The sequence below is a fragment of the Dipodomys ordii genome, unplaced genomic scaffold, assembly GCF_000151885.1.
Source record: "Dipodomys ordii isolate 6190 unplaced genomic scaffold, Dord_2.0 Scaffold78, whole genome shotgun sequence".
NCBI classification, from domain to species: domain Eukaryota; kingdom Metazoa; phylum Chordata; class Mammalia; order Rodentia; family Heteromyidae; genus Dipodomys; species Dipodomys ordii.
Window position 1 is genome coordinate 2570831 of NW_012267294.1, and position 18415 is coordinate 2589245.

Genomic DNA, 18415 nt, shown 5'->3' on the forward strand with positions numbered 1-18415 from the left:
AAAGCATGAGATCCTACTCAAAAAAACCAAACAAACACTAAAGCACTCGAGATACATTTCAAGTGGTAGAGCTCCTGCCTAACAACCATGAAACCTTGAATGTAAGCTCTAGTACTGCCTGCTCTCCAAAAATACTATGGACAAGATAACCAACAACATGGAGAAATTTAAAGACTTCAGAAATGGTATAAAACAGCCTGCAGTACAGCTCAACCTTGGCTCAGGGAGAAAGAAAAGCAGAAGCTGTAAACTAAGTCAGATTGTCCTGGTGACAAAGAGTTAAAACCAGAGTTTCCACAAGCATTAAATCCACTGGCAGCATTTAGTGTTATAATGATCTCTTCTCTGTGTTAGGCCAGCATTAGAGAAGAAATCCTTTGCATGGCTCCACCTATTTTAGTGTCACAGCCAGGTGTCATCATGACAGCAGGCCTATTGTCTGAGACAGAACTATTCTGTAGATCTGAAAACAAGGAACAGTTACCAGTCAGGGAATCTGGAACACCTTGGCGCAGTGGAGGCATTAGAGGCCATTAGAGGCAGTCTTGGAGAAGGGTAGATTAGTTGTGAACAAAGTAAGAGTTTTAGGCAGTGGGGAGTATGGGCTACAGAAGATAGAGTGGCTACATTCTCTGTAGCTGAGGAAGCCCTATCACCTGAGGATTACTGCAGAAACTAAGAGCTATGAGCTCATGGCCAGTGGATATTGGTCAAGCTGCCTATATGCTTATCTTGCTGCTGGGAAGGGCTGAGTACTCTAAGGTCTTTGGTATTGTTCTATTTCCCCACCCTCCCCTCTAATGGAGGTAGTTAATACTGGACTGGGTCTGACAGTGTTGAGCATCTGAACCTTGACTGACCAAGGCTTCAGCCTGCATAAAACATACTGAACAGTAGGAACTGTAATAGGTTCTTGCTATGACTCAATGCATTGCCCCACCTGGCAGATTCCAACAGTAGAGATCTGGAAAGTAGTATATCCAGCTTTTGTGTCATCTTGAAACATTTTTCTTTTTGCTTTCAGTATATTTTAGTATTGCATTTAAAAATGTTCATTTCATTAAAACAATCTTTCATGGTTTAATTTTTATTCCTCTTCTTACCTTTATCTAAATTTACTTGCATATTTTTAATTTGGAAATCAGATACTTTTAAATCTCTTGTTCTTTTTTTTTTTTTTGGTGGTGGGGGGCAGTCCTGGGGCTTGAAGTCAGGGCCTGGGCACTGTACCTGAGCTTCTTTTGCTCAAGGGCAGCACTTTACCAGTTAGGTCACAGCACCACTTCTGGCCTTTTCTGTTTATGTGGTGCTGAAAAATTGAACCCAGGGCTTCCTGCATGCGAAGCAAGCACTCTACCACTGAGCCACCTTCCCAGCCCTCTACTGCTCTTTCTTTCTCTTCCTCACATTCTTTTTCTTTTTCCTTTATTTAGTTTTGTTTCTTTTTCCTTTTCCTGTCTGATCCGTTATTTCATTCATTCATTCACTCATTATTACTTTTAGCTTAATTTTTTAATTGCATAGTTGCTATTGTAGTACATATCTGTGACCTAGGTCACACTAGTGTATTAAGATTATACACCACGATCATGTTGGTTTCAATCTATCTGTGTAACCCATAGAATAGTTAAACATACCCAAATCAATAAACCTATTCTAGCATTTAAACAGAATCCAGTCATCTGAATATATTCAGGAAAAAAAATCTTTGGCAGAATGTAATGTCCCTTCATCATTAAAGCTCTCAAGGAACCTGGAATAGAAGATTCATATCTCAACATAATAAAGACCATATACAACATTCTACCAATGGTGGAAAAACCATCATTCTACTAAGTGTGGAGAAGCTAAAATCATTTTCTCAAATTGTGAATAAGACAAGTGTCCACTTTCTTCATTTCTATTTATTAGAGTGTTTGAATTCTTAGCTAGAGCACTAAGGCATGATAAAGAAGTAAAAAGAAAGAAGCAAAAGTAAAATGTTAATAGAGGTCAAATTATCTCTTACTTTGAGAAAGTATGATCTAACTACTCCCTTAGTAAACTCTTAGATTTCATAAACACTTCCAGCAAGATAGTAGGATATAAAAATCAATATCTGAAAATAGGTAGTTTTGTTACATATCAATTATGAATATTCTGAAAAAGTAATAAGGAAAACAACCCATTCCCAATAGCCTTGGAAAATTAAAATAGCCAGTAATAAATCTAACCAAGATGTTGAAAGACCTCTAGAATAAAAACTATGCAACCCTGAAGAGACAATATGAAGAAGACACTAGAAGATGGAAACACTTCACATGGTTATGGATTGGTAGAATTAATACTGTGAAAATGGTTACATTTTTTTTTATTCTTTAAATAGTTGTACACCGGGGTTTGAATTCAACATGGCAGTTTATGAATACAATGCATCTTGATCAATGTCACTCTTTTTGTCTATAATTTTGAAAGCCACTTACATATTCAATAGAATCACCATCAAAATTCTAAGCAGATTCGTTTTTACAGAGATTGAAGCAACAATCCTAAAATGTATAGGGAAGTACAAACAAAGCCATTCTAAATAGCCCTAAGCCATCTTGAGCAAAAAGAGCAATGCTGGAGGAGGTAACATGTTATCTGATTTCAAATTATACTCCAGAGTCCTAGTAACCAAAACATAAAGGTACCAAAACAGAGACACAGGCCAATGAAACAGCATAGAAGATTCAGAAATAAGCCCAAGAATGTATGGTCATCTGATTCTTGACAAAGGTGTTCAAAACCTGCATTGGAAAGAAGACAGCCTCTTTAACAAATAGTGCTGGGGAAACTAGACATCCATATGTAGAAGACTGAAACTAGAACTGTATCTCTCACCCTACATAATAATCAATTCAAATTGGATCAAGATTTTAGTCTAAGACTGCAACTCTGAAGCTAGGAGAGGAAAAAACATTGGGGAACTGGTCTAAGATATAGGTTTTGTGTGTGACTTTTTTAATAGTATTCCATTGGCTCAGAAAGTAAAAGAAAGAACTGAAAAATGGAATTTCATAGCAAAGGAAACAATTACTGGACAACCTACAGGATGGGGCAAAATCTTTTCAGGTATTCATCTGACAGGGAATTAATATCCAGAATTTAGAAAGAGTGAAAAAGAATTAGCTAGGTGCTAGTGGTTCACACTTGTAATTCTAACTACTCAGAAGGCTGAGATCTTAGATCTAGGTTCAAAGCCAGACCAGACAGGAAAGTCCATGAAACTCTTATGTACAATTACACACACACACACACATACACACACACTCACACACACACACACACTCAGAAAGCAAAGTTATAACTTAAGCTGTAGAGCAAAATAGATCAGAAACAACACTCAGGCCCCTGAGTTCAAGCCCCAAGACCAGCCCAATAAGCAAACAAATATAAAATAAACTGAACACTGAAAAAAATCAGTAAATGGGAAAATAAATTGTATAGAAATCACTCAAAAGAAGTATAAATGGCCAGTAAACATATCAGAAAAAAAATTCAACGATCTTCAGCTGTTTGGGAAATAGAAACCAAAATGACATTGAGATTCCCTCTCACCCCAGTTAGAATGGCAATTACCAGAAAACAAACACAACAAATGCTAGCAAGAATGTTGGGTAAGATGGGACAGTATTCACAGTTGTTGAATATGTAAATTAGTCCAGCCACTATGGAAATCAACACACTTCCTTCACTCTTGGGTATGTACCCAAAGGAATTTCAGATAGAGATATCTGGGGTCCAAGAGTAATTGCCAATGCCTGTAATCCCAGCTACTGGAATTACTGATGGGAAGTCCAGTAAGGAGCTGGTCTGGGCAAAAATTTGAGATCTTATGTGAAACATAATGACAACAAAAATGCATAGATGTATCATTCAATGACAAAGCCCTGGCTAGCAAACATGAAGTCTTGAGTTCAAACCCCACTTCCTCCCATCAACCCCTCCAAAAAAGATGCAATAAGCATGTGCATTTATTGAAGCACTATTCATAACAGCCAAGTTATGAAATCATTTAGGTCCCCACTCACTGACGAGTGGCCATAAAGAAAAAATAAATTTTCAGGAAAACAGATGGGATTAACACCAGTCAGCCTTAAAAAGATATACGCAGATCTTCTCTCATATAGGCAATCTAGATATTAAAAGAAGACATGAAAGTAAAAAAGTACAATATTTGGGAAGAGAAAGGGGACCTGTGGAGGGGTGGTAAGTGGTACTGAGGAGGGTTGAATATGGTCCAAATATATTATAACCATGTAATAACATGACACAATGAAGGACAGTATTTTATACAGTCAATATATGCTATAAGAAAGAAAATTCACCATACAAATAACAAAAATAAGCAAAGGAACAACATCACTTTTCAATCATTCAAAGCATGTAAAATTGGTCAGGAACTTGCTACACAACCAGACATCTTTGCTGGGTACCATTCTGGCAGGTGGGTCTCCTGGTTCGGTGGGATTAACATGGAAGTATCCCAGTGTTGCCTGTTCCAACTCCATCTCTGCCACCATTCTGTAAGACTCTGTAGCCATCTGTCTCTTCCCTTTCAGGCTTGCCTGGAGGGTCTCAGGATTTGCCTGTCTTCAATGTAGTCAGTTTAGACTGGGGAATGTTTATAGTTCAACAGACCCAAATCTGGCAGTGATTCAATGCTGCTTCTCTTATTCAAGAATAAGAGAAGTAACCTTGAAGCCATTGCCTTAGGCATGCAGTGATTTCAGCGTGCTTGGAATTCAGGAGAAAATTCAAAGGATAAGTAAAATCCTCACCTCACCTGGAGTCTGTTAGGGTTTTAATTTTCTTTGTTTTTTTTAATCTCATAGTCTTAACAATGGACTGCTTGGAGGAAGAGGCTTTGTCTTCTCAGATTTAGATGACTGAAGTATATATGGCTTGTCTACAGGGCTAACTCTGAAAGGAGGGTCTTCAAGACTAAGCAATAGATGTCTATAATCTTCTTGTTCTTGAGATGATATATTTACATCTATATGCATGGTGTGTATGAATTTCTCCTTAATGCTTTTTTTCCAACTTAGAGGAGCACCCTTACTCAGGAATTATAGAATAGGAGAAAAAAAAATCTCTTGACATTTGTATCTAGGATTGTTTTAATTTCTTCCTCAACAGTTTTGCTGAATATTGAATTATTGATTGATAGAGCTTTTAGTTTATTTTTTAAAATTCAACATCAAATATGGACTGTTTTCCTCTGGCCTCCCAGTTTTTCTCAACGAGAAATTTGATTGTGAAATTTTTCTAGGGAAATTATGATGAAAGATTTCTTCTCAGCTCTATAAAATAATGATGACAATAACAACAATAATGTAAACATTACCTTACATTACCATAATATTAGCATCAGACCTCATCAGTCAGAATTTAAGGAAAAATATTATGTTGGATATGTACCTCAGGAGGTCTTTAAAAACAAAAAGTAGCTGGGTGTCAATGGTTTATGGCAATTATATTAGTTACTGAGAAGGCTGAGATATGAGGATCGAGGTTTGAAACCAGCCCAGGCAGGAAAGTTCATGAGACTCTAATCTCCAATTAACCACTAACGGACAGGAAGTAGAACTATGGCCCATGTGGTAAAGCACAAGCTAAGGGACAGTGCTCAGGCCCTGAGTTCAAGCCTCGGTACTGGTACAACAATGAATTAATAAATAAATGTCTAAATACATAAATAAAAACAAAAATATCACAGACTTTTAAATGAGAAACAAAGAGGACATTAAAGCATTCCACTGTTTTCTAAATGTCTAAATGTCATTCTCCAGAATCCACCTTTTGAGGCCTTTCTGTTCAATCAAAGTGGAAAAGGTATTTGAGGCCAAAAATGAGACAATCAGTGTTGTTTATACTCAACTATGATTATTCTTGCAGTGACTTCACAAAGAGTCATTGTGAAGGAATTACGAACATCACCTGCATAAGCAAGCCCCTTACTGGCTTTGCATTCTTGTCCATATAGCACAGGAGACTCTTGGTTTGGGACCTGTTAGACTTAGCAATTTTTGTTTTGTTTGGCTTCTTTTTTATCTTTAATTCTTCTATTTTTAAATGTGTTTATTTCTTTGTACTTTCCCTTCCTCCCTCCCCCCTCCCTCTCCCTCCCTCCCCTCTCCTTCCTTCCTTTCTTTCTTTCTTTTTTCCTTCCTTCCTTTCTTTCTTTCTTTCTTCCTCTCTGTCTCTCTTTCTCTCACTCTCTTCTGTTATATCCTTAGTTAACATTGTCACCTGCTATGTATGGTGAGAGTAGTAAGGAGGTGATCACATGATAGGGCCTTGTAGCCAGCAGCTTCAGTAAGGAGACTCTCTCAGCCCAGCATAGGCCCTTGAGATCCATCAACAAGGACTGCTTTGCCCCGTTGAAACCAATCTACCACCACCTCACAGGAACCCAGGCAACCCTGAAGGTCCTGGAGAAGAGAGTTGAGCTCTCCCTTCATTGTATTCCAGAGTGAATATGCACAAGCCTCTGAGTCACCCAAATGTGATCAGGCTGTTTCAGGTCATCAAAACAGTTGAACACATTTATCTCATGATGGAACACCCAAGTGCTGTAAGCTGTGTGAAGTGCCTGAAGGTGGAGAATATCCTTGTGGATGCCAGAAGCAACATCAAGCTTAGAAACCTGGGCAGCAGGTTCATAGCCAGGCAAAAGTTGGCTCTGTGACACTTTCCCATTTTGTGCCCTGGAACTCTTCCATAGAAAAGCATGCCTTGTTACCAAGGTAGATGTCTGAAACCTGGGTTTCTATCTTTCTGTATGTCAGGGTCACAAGGTCTGTGACCAATTTTTCTTAGCTGCAACAGCAAATCCAAAATGCAAAGGTATTATTGTTGAGAATATGTAGTAGAACAAAGCTATTCCACTCATGGCCATAGATAATAGGAGAGAGAGAAGAGAGGGAAATGAGAAAGAGAGGGGAGAGGGAGGAGGTCCAGGGTCCCATAATTCTCTTCAAAGGCATCCCTCCATGACTAGAAGATATCCCACTATGTTAAACCACAGAAAGAGACATGTCTTTAATATACGAGTTACTCTTAGGGGACACATCTAAATCATCATACCTCCCATAAAATTCTTGCAAAAAATTCTAGTCTAAAATAGTTATATGCCCATCTCTGATGGCCCTTTGAAACCTATGGATAGAGAGAATTTCTTGAAGGAACTAGGAAGAGGCAAACAAAAACTATACTACCCATAATCCATTACACTTTCTGTACTGTAAATGTCTTTTTAATTCACCACTACTTTACTGCTTTGTAAGGTCCCTGAGGACAAAGAATGTGCCTCATTAATTTTATACCCATCAGCCAAACATCACTTGGCATGTAGTAGACCTCCAATAAATATTTACTGAAGAAGGAACTGAACAAGCCAAGGCAAATATCTTCAACAAGAATGGGTTAGGAATAGTACTAGCAACACATATGCACTAAGTCAATTTTAGGTTTGGGAATTTTATGTGGTTCTGTTTGAAGCAGAGTTTATTGTAATACAATTAGTTCAGGCTGAGTAAGTATTGGCATAGAAACTTGGGTGCATAGGCAAGCAAATATTTTGATAGGAAGCACCTGAAAAGTCTCTTATAATTTATTGTGTAATATTCTTTAAATCAGATTTAAAAATTAGTCCAAGATGAGAGAAATATAAACTACTATCAGAGAATTCAGTTTGACATTGACAAAAATGATGATAGATAATTTATGATTCAGAATGGCTAAACAACAATTGGATCATTTTATAAACAAGTCTCAGTTATAGCAACTACTTCGCAAAAGCATGAGCTTCCATCCAACTACCTAATTTAGTAGAACTATGCCAAGAAAAGATAAAAATGAAGACCAACATGAGTAAGGTTCAAAGCTGACTTATTTGGGAAAAACACAAGATAGTATGAGAGTGAGACTTGTGGTTAGAATTATATTCATTCAGGTTTCATTGTGTATAGAGGAATGAGAAGCATTCATTATTGAATTAGCCAGCCACAGAGTCAGTTTTTAAGAAGATGCCAGACAGGAGAAATCAATGTTAAACTTAAGAAGAAATCATTTGTTGAAGAGGTGAGAAAAACAAACTATAATGTGGTGAGCGGATAGAGGTAACATTAATGAAAGATTTTCTTTAAAGATATTAATTTTAGGGCTGGGAAAGTGGCTCAGTGGTAGAGCGCTTGCCTTGCATGCCTGAGGCCCTGGGTTCGATTCCTCAGCACCATATAAGCAAAAAGAAAAAAAAAGCCGGAAGTAGTGCTGTAGCTCAGGTGGTAGAGTGCTAGCCTTGAGCTGAAGAGCTGAGGGATAGTGCCCAGGCCCAGAATTCAGTCTCCACGACCGGACCCCAAAAAAAAAAGATATTAATTTTATGCTCAAATTAACTTAATCTTGTCTTGTATGTGTTAAACTAGGGTACCATCTGTCTCAAGTATTTGGTTTATTTTAAAAATTAAAAAAGTTAAGATGTACTGAGCTAATTTACATACTGGATGTTATCCAGATCCGGTATCGTGTTATAGAGGGTAAAAATATCTATTATTCATTTTATATTCCCAACACCAAATAAAGTTCACAATCAACTGTATACACTGAATAGATGCTTATTGAATGAAAGATCCTTTAACTTTTATAACATTTTACAATTTTCAAAGTGGTTTCACATACATGATTTTACATAATCCCATAATAGCCCTTTGAGGTATTTATAAGACATTTTTCAGATGAGAAAATAGATTCAAAAGAGGAAAATGACTTCCCAAGTCACAATAATTTTGAATCAAAATCTTCTTCCTTCTTGCTTAATTTAGTCTAGTCACAATGTCTCCTTTCAATAAGTGTAGTTTAAATACACACCCAGGGAAACAGACATTTAGGGGATATCTGTTTATCTTTTCAGCACCACACCCCTTTTAAGAGATTAAATGCTGCCATTCACACACACTTTGCTACCACCCACTGTAGTAAGAAAGTAAGGCATTTCTAGTCAATAATGGTATTCTGACCTTAATGTCAAAGCTGTGGGTAGGATCTAAGCAGTATCATCTGAGTCCTTCTCCAGGAGTTTTCAATTTGGAACTAGAAAAAGTGTTTAACTTGGGAAGTTATAGAGCCAGAAAAAAATATAGGTGAATTTGCTTATAGCCAGAAGACACCATGTATGCATTTTTTTATTGATCTATAAAATAATGAAACGTTTTATGAGCTGGAAAGATAAAGTGGTCCTAGATTGATTTTTGCCTAATGGATCAGCTCCATCTTGGATATGTTGAGCCATATGAAATGACTATCTTTCTTAAGTCAAAGTGATTAAAACAGATTTTCATTTGGCTTACTCTATTACACAAGCTAAAAGATCACACATCAGTTTCAGGAGATTTTTTTACCAATTCCTCTTGTGAGATAAATGGCAAAGCAAAAGCCTGGAGCCTTAGTTCAAACAGCATATTAGTGCAAGTTTTCTGATGGTCAGTCTAAGACTTTCTACATAAAGTATGATGACTCACAAATTTTATACTAATCATTTTCAAATTTTACAAACTAGTTCCCGTTCACTGCTTGCTTTGTTTTTAACCTTACATATTTTTTCCTGTTAAGCCTAGGAAAATATGCTATTATAACTCAAAGGAAACATATTAATTTATTATAAACTATATCAGGAAAAAATAATCTCTGCGTTTTTACTATGATCATTAACTTTAAACCCAAAAGAAATAATCTGACACAAGTAGTCCAACACATGGTACATTAATTGCCAAGTTTTCCTCTGCAAAGTTCTTTTTTAACTTTCTTCTTATTAGCTCTTCCAAAAGGACTTCAGAAATTTCAGTGTGTATAAGAGATACCTAGAACTGGTCTTTAAATGGGCATATTTCGTGCCCTCACTCCAGACTACTGAATCAAAGTGTTTGTTTTTTAGGGGGAGAGTGGGCATATTCACCTTTATTCCTGCAATCTCAGTAGGTATTTTTGTGTACATAAGTTTAAGCAGAAGCACCTTCAATGTTGTCAGTCTCAGGGTTTCTGCCAGTGAGTTTGCTTCTCAAAACTCAAAAGTCTTCACTTAATATGATCTGTTTTCACTATATTTGATGTCGATATAATTTGGGGAGGGAAGGGGAAAAAACAAAATGTTTAAATAGGGACACAGGTTTGTAACAATGAGATGTACAAGACACTATTGAGCAATGAACTTTACAGTCTAGGTGGAGGTAAGGGGTGGGGGGGGGAGTGTAGTGGAGGTGGGAGGGCAGGGATGGTAGGGGAAAAACAAAGGAGGAGGCAACAATGCTTGATAAGAAATGTACTCATTAACTTGCTCATGTAACTGTAACCCCTCTGTATAGTATTTTCACCATAAAAACTTATTAAAATTTTTTTAAAAAACTTATTAAAAAACCTCAAAAGTCAGAGTATTGAACATACAGTCCAGTCCCAATGAAAAAGAAATCAGTCGGTTGCTATGGTTACCAATGGTCTGCAATGCATGAGTCAGGTGTGTTGGGTTGGAAAGAAGTTAGTGTATCATGCTACGTTGATTAATCAACTCCCATTATTTGTATACATTCTGATCAAATTTTGTCTTAAGCAACACATTTTTTTCTAATGTTTAACTGAGTATTTCTCTCCTAAAAGCTACTTATCTTTTACTAAGCTTTTACTAATTTGTTATTTTCCTTGAGTCTGCTTTTCTTTCTATATTTTCTACTTCTGTTGATTGTACTATTAGTCACCAGTTTGATACAGACAGAAAACTCGGAATTGTCCTCAATTTCATCTTTTGTATCATGTCTAATGTTAAACCTATTTTAAAGACATCTGAAACTCAGATTAGTTTCCTCGTAATCCTCACTGCCATTGTCTTCAGCTCCTTCTTGAAATGTTTTCCATCTTTTCTGGACTTTTGAAACAGAATCTGAAAAACGCATCCCTGTATTTAGTCTCTAGTCATCTGTAGCCTGTCTTCAGATTATCATTTTATTTTAAATCATCTTTACAACACTGTAATATATATATATATCAAATATATATATGTATATATATTATATCAGGCGCAAGCAACTTAAGAAAAAAAAGGTTTATTTTGGCCCACAATTTCCTGTCCCTGTTGTGTGGCCCCATTGCTTTTGTGCACGTGTGGACACACTTGGTGGGCACCTCTTGTACAGCTCATCTCATGGCAACTGAAAGCAAACACTCAGGAAAGATGGGAGGCCTACAATCCTCTTCAGGGCCTTGTTCCCAATGACCTAAAATCTCTAGCTATGGCCAGTGGTTAAAGCTTCCACCAAGCTGAGGACCAAGACTTTCTTAATACATCACAGTTAGAGGACAGCCAGATCCAAACTATAGTATACTGGAAGTAAGCACCTGAACTGCCACCCCCTTTAAAATGGTCCTTCATTACCTCCAATTCCTCCATCTGCCTAGCAAATAATCCTTAACTTCTTAGTGTTGTGCTAAGGCAGTTCAATGCACTATATCTCAAATAATTCTGAATATGGCAACAAAAGTATATATATATATATATATATATATATTTAAAGGAAGTATGACATGATTTTAAAGGCGCTGCTATTATTCTTAGCATTGCTATGGTTTTTCCTAATCCATTAATGTTTTCTCCAAGAGGTCTTTCTAATCTTAAACATACAAACCAATATTTTAAATGTCTTTTAAAGAAATTTATCCCTGTATACCACGTCAGTTTGAAAATCCTGAAGGCTTACTTTACTTGTTCTTTGATCTAGTTAAAGGATAGGTGTGCATTTGATTCAACATGCTCCTGCCTTCTTCCAAGTTGCTTCTTGTTTGTCCTTTATGACATAGTACATGCACTGTAGACTGGACTCAGGTAGCTTCATTACAGGTAGACATAGCTGTAAAAAATGTACTCTCATCTTTCCTAACCATTCACTAGTTGGGCTATATAGTCTTTTGCTTTGCATTTGAAAGTAAAGAGAATTACTTTCCTAGGTGTGACTAGCTTAGCCACTAGTATCTTAAAAAATGTTCTTATATAACTGAAGTTGTCAATCTTAAAATCCAGGAGCATGCTTAATTATTTAGTAAGTTACACTTTCAGAAGAAGAAATTTGAGGGCTGGGATAGTGGCTCAGTGGCGCTTGCCTTGCATGCCTGAGGCCCTGGGTTCGATTCCTCAGCATCACATAAGCAAAAAGAAAAAAGCTGGAAGTGGCACTGTGGCTCAAGTGGTAGAGCGCTAGCCTTGAGCTGAAGAGCTGAGGGACAGTGCCCAGGCCCAGAGTTCAGGCCCCATGACTGGACCCCCCCCCCAAAAAAAAAGAAGAAGAAATTTGATAGCCTTGTACACCAATTCATTTTAATGATTAATAACAATTCATTTTAATGATTAATAAACTTGCTGTCCAAAAACATTGTCATAGATGGCAGACTTTAAATTGCAGATAAAACCTATTTTACCTTGTGTTGACATCAGTGTACATGACCAATGATGGTCACTGGCTTTTACCAAAGAACATTTCCTTTAGTCTTTCTGTAATCCTATCTTCTAATTAACAAAACAAACTGCCAGAACCGGTGGCTCATGCCTGTAATTCTAGCTATCAGAAGGATGAGATCTGAGGATTGAGGTTTGAGGCCAGCCCAGGCAGGAGAGTCCCATGAGACTCTTATCTTCAATTAACCATTCACAACCCAGAAGTGGTACTATGGCTCAAGTGGTAGAGCTCTAGTCTTGAGCACAAAGAGGCTCAGGGAGAGTGCCCAGGCTCTGAGTTCAAGTCAACCAACAAAAACAAACAAACAAAATCTTGATCCCTATTTTATAGTTCTCATGTCAATTAGGTTCTAAGGTGTTTCTCTTAAGTACTGGCTGGCAGAATCAGAGGTCATTAAAGGGGTTTTTCACTAGACTGTACACAAGCAGAAGTTGCCCGTTGGCCATTATATTCTATTTGCCAATTTTATAGGCTAGAAAAGAAGTGCAATGCTTCATTGCTTCTCCATAGTCAACAAAGTATCACAATCTGCCTTTCTGATGCTCATTTGAAAAGGTGCCACATCTATTCTTTGTGATAATTTGAATTGTTGTTTTGTGTTGTTTCTGCCACAATGCAATACTAAGCTTCTGGTTTTTAGCAGTTGTCTAGTAAGTCTTAAGACCATGATGAATTTCAGGGTTGCTTTATGGTTAATAGTTAACCATAACCAGGAACATTTCCGAGTGTCATTTCTATCTTCTTCCCCTATCTTCAAAGAGTATTAAATATGCTTCCTATGACCACATGCTTATTATACACCAGCAAATGTCAGTAAGAAAATTTAAGGAAGGGATTTTCACCCACACAGCAATAAACTATATTAACTATCTGGAAACAATCTTAAGAAGAAATGTAATATCCATACAAAGAAAATACAAAACCAGTGAGCTAAGAAAAAAAGAATTTGTCCTAACAGACTTAGCATTCCACCAGAAGGCATATAGTAAGCAAGTTAAGCAAATGAGCATCCGAGACTTTGAGCTTGTATTTCCAGGGAACACCTTACTGTTAGAAAGCCAGGGCCAATCTGACTTTTGCTTCCTAAACACACAAAAATCCAACCCAAGAATATTTGGAGGGAAACCTGCTGCCCAGTTACAATAGAAATGCTTGTTGTAATTGGTATTTGGTCAGGTTGCAGTGTTTCTTGTAGGTATTGAGTTATATTCTTATTTTATGAGAAAATACAGGCATTTTGGTTGATAATAGGGCCTAACCTCTGAGCCATACCTGTAGAACTCAATGATAGATTTTAAAAATTTTATTATTTAAAGCTGATAAGCATTTGGATTAAGAAATTAAATTTTATGTAGCAAATTGGACATTTGAGCATCAGTATAGTTTTAGAAGCTAACTATATTATATTCCCTTGATTCATCTTTAAAAAAACTTTTATTGAGAGAAAGTAAAACAGAAGTTACTAGTATCTTGGCCACCCAGTAAGTGATATTTTGAAAGTAATTTAGCTTTCTCTATGAGTTCAAATAATTTGTTGTTGGCGGTAGTGGTAATAGGGCTTGAATTCCAGGCCTGGGCAGTGTCTTGGAGCCCTTTTGCTCAAGGTTATCATTCTACCACTTTGAGTCATAGCTCCACTTCTAGTTTTTGGTGGTGAATTGGAGATAAGAGTCTCATGGACTTTCTTGTCTGGACTGGCTTTGAACCATGATCTTCTGATCTGAGTTTCCTGAGTATCTAGGATGATAGGTATGAGCCACCAGCATTTTGGCCTTCAAATAATTAAAAAAAATTCTAGAATAAAATTTTTTGAGCCTATTTTATATCTACCTGTCTCTGAAGAGAATATTAAAAGCACTAGTTAACTTTCATTTGAGGTAACAGATCAAAAGAACAGGAGGAGTAAGAAGCTTTCTATGCAGATCTTTTTTTTTTTCTGTCATTTAACAGCTGCATACTTTGGGCAAGTCAATCAATCTCGGAGTCTTGGATTATACCCCACCCGAGCTACTCACTTCAGCAGATTGTTGAAAATACACAAGAGAGAAAATCAGAGCATGGATATTCACTAATAAATGAACATATTGTTGCAAATTAAGTTTAGAATTAAAAAAAGAAAACGAATTTTTCTTTCAAGTGATAGTTGCATGCCAGATATTTCATATATTATCACTTTTACTATAACTTCATGTATTGTGAATATTATTCTCAATGTTATTTATTATAATTCCCATTTTATACAGAAATAGTAAATTTTTAAGTCACATGACAAATAATAATGAGAGAATGAGAACTAAGTGGTTCATTAAAGGACAAATCAAGGTCTAAGAAATATTCCTAAATTTGGTATGGTTGTGTACTAGGTGAAATTAGACTTTAGATACATATTTTATTCTGTCAGTTTTTTGGTTTTAATTTTATTTTCAGTTTTTGGCAGTGTCTGACTAGATATTATGGAACTGGTATTAATTAAAAATATTATGGTGATATTATGGCCATTATTATTGTGTTTATTGTGCCAGTCCTGAGACTTGAATTTAGGACTCGGCCTCTGTCCCTGAGCTTTTGTACTCAAGGTTGTGGCTCTACCACTGAGCCACAACCACATTTCTGACTTTTTATTGGAAGTTCATTGGAGATAAGTCTCATGGATATTACTGCTTAGGCTGGTTTTGAACCATGATCAAAAGAAACAAAACAAAAAAATGAACAAATGGTATTTCACCAAAATTATGTTTGGCAAAGGAAACAACAGACTAAAGAGACAACTCTAGGGAGCATAAATATTTTCAAACTACCCAGCAGACAAAGACTGATAATCACAATATGTTTGAAAATCTAAAGTTTCAACAACAACGACAAAAGTAATAATAACCAAATTTAAAAGTGAATCATAGATTTTTAAAGTAGACATACCTGTAAAGCATTCAAGCAAATGGCAACAGAAACAAGACAAATGCTCAACAATACTAATCAAAGATGTCCATATCAGAACTACAATGAGTTATAACCTCAGTCCAGTAAGTATGACTATTATCAAAAGGGAAAATAATGGGTGCTAGTGAGGAACTTGACAAAGGGGAACCATTGCACTCTGTTGGATGAATGTAAGTTAGTAGAGTCAGTGGAAAACTGGGCATTTAAAATATATTTTAAATTAGTAAGTAGTTGTATAAACAAAAAAATTCCATATGTCAGATTATAAGTACAATGCATCTTGATCAATGTCACCCCTTCTATTCTTCTCCTTATTACTACCCTTCCCCATCTCTACCCTCAAGTTCAATTTTTACAATGTACATTGAATATAATGACTATTTGCTCACCTTTTCTCTCTCCATTCACATGTCCCCCTCATTGCTTCCCAAACAAAACATGTCTCCTTATCCTGGTATTCATTTTGACAACCAGTTCATTAGTTGTTCAGAGGAGTTTCAACTTTGGACTCCTCTCTTTTATTCAATTTGTGTGTACATGCTGTTATTTGTTTTAAGTTTCGTTTGAGACAGTGTCATACTGTCTCATAATCTTTCTGTTTTAGTCTTTCAAGTTCTGAAATTACAGGTATGTACCATCACATTCAAGTTAAAAGTCCTATCTTTAGTGATGCGTTATAGAATACTTATAAATGAACAGTTACCGTGCCTAGAGTTTATTTAAAAAAAACCTAGGTGAAGAGCTTGAGTGGATGATATAAGATTCCTAAGAACCAACAAAATTTTAAACTGGATGATGTGATCTGACTCTAAGTCCCCTTGATTTCAAAGCCAATATACACTTATTAAGTAGAAGGCTCAAACATTACCAGTAGCAATGGTGTATTTCTGGTGTTTCTTTGAATGAAGCTACAGATTTTGAAATCCATCCATTATGACACACTCTTTCTTTCTTCTTTTGTTTGTGCATTTCCTTTCTGGGTAGCACTCTAGTAAACTCAGGCTGCTCTCACTACTAAACAGTAAGATCCAAATGTATGTAATTTCTCTCTTGCATAACAGGTCTAGAGATTTAAGTCTCCAGTTGAGCCCTCTCTGTTGCTAGTGATGCTGCAGGTATGTTAGAGCAGTTTCTGTTAGGTACCTCGCTCCCATTTCTCCTATAGAATTATCTGTTGTACTTGATTTTGCTTCTCAAATTTGCATTGGAAGTTGCCTGTTTACATGGAAGTGGATTGATCATGAAGTTATGGAAGGTTAAGTTTTAGGGCTTACTACCTGTCTGGCTGGGCTGCTTCCAAAGTCCCAGCTATATGGTTAATAAGCTCTGTGAATTCAAAGTACTTTTTTAGTGTGGTCCCTGCTCAGGAAACTTAAATCGTCCTGAAATCTTACATCATAAAACTATATATTCTAAATTTGACAGAAGTCTTAAAATACAGGAATAATATGCTATCAAATAGTAAAATATGATGTTATTATCCTAGATTTTTACATCTATATAGTATTGCCAGTTTGTCAAAACTTGTAATTTGTTGATATGTCTTCTCTTTCCCAAGTGAATATTTGTTTTTGAATCTAAGTATTTATACTCTCAAGTTTTTCCCCTTAAAATAGTACTCCTAAATTTTTCTAGATTCAGGCATCATAAAACCTAGGCCCACACTGGTACCCACTCTGCTCTCTGGGCATCATTTATATACCGATTTTATTTTCTGTAATGATTTTGGAAAGCTCTTAAAAGGCTTTTGTATTCTTGTGATAAAGGAAGACTAAGCCTGAAAAGGATGTTGATCCCAGTACTGCCAGGCAGTGGTGGAGGTGTTTTCTGCTTTGACTTGTCTTAGCGGTGAGGCTGTCTATGACGATGGTTTCTCTTTGCCTCTCTTCCCCCGAAATGCATGGTCAGGCCTTACTCCTATTGCTGGCTATGGGAATGGCTCCTCAGAATGCTGTGCGCATGCACATGTCCAGTAACTCTAGTTCTCCTGGTGGGGTGGAGCCATGCCTTGCCATATTCATGAAATCTGTGGTGCCTCCTCTCTACACCTCCCCATTAGCAGAAGCAGAAGTGATCTGTGTGTACTCTTCCTATTTCAGACCCCTTTGAATAAGAGACTGGTTACTCTGTAGCACGAATGACCTTCAGACAACCAAGAGCCCATGATGCTACCTGCCAGGACATAGGTGCCTTCACTGTAGACTCTCACAGTCTCTGAGCTACATTATAATCACCGCTAGGCTAGAGCACCCTCTTAAAAAAAAAAGCAGGCTTTGGGAAGAAGAGCATTATTTTTAAATTGAAGATTATGAAAAACAGTGGGAAAACTTTATCCCTGTGGGGGTTGCTTAAAATCTCTACTGTCCTGAGGAAGTCTGGAAAATACATGCACACATGGATTATAATCCATCTATATAATCTATAACATATATATATAATAATGGAGCAATTTGCTTGAGTTTTAAATGGCCCTTGGTGGGTGTGAGCTTTAAATGTATCCAGTTGATTTTCATCCTTCATCCTTGTGCTTTCGGTCAGATTATCCACAGTCATTTCTTGCTGCTGTCAATGAGTCTACTAGTCAACCACTCTGTCTCAGAGCTAGTGGTCTTTGATTGGGAGTCTGGATGGAAATCTCAGGCTTTCAGGACCTACCACAGCTATTGAGGAGCTGCGGAAAAGTTACTCAACTTTTCTGTGTTCTAATTTCCTAGCGTAGGACATGGTGGATGATAATAATATCAACCTCTCGATGTTGTCATGGGGATTAAGTGACATAAAAATGCTTAAGTCAATGTCTCAAAAGTAGTAGGTGCTCAATAAAAAGTTTTGTTTTCAGTCTCTCATTTGTTATTTCAGATCTGCTAAGGACTTAGAAATGAAGCTTATTCAAACTCTAAATCAGATAAAATTGAATGCCTAGTCAAAAAGTCAATGGTTAGTAAAGTGTTTGTTAGTAA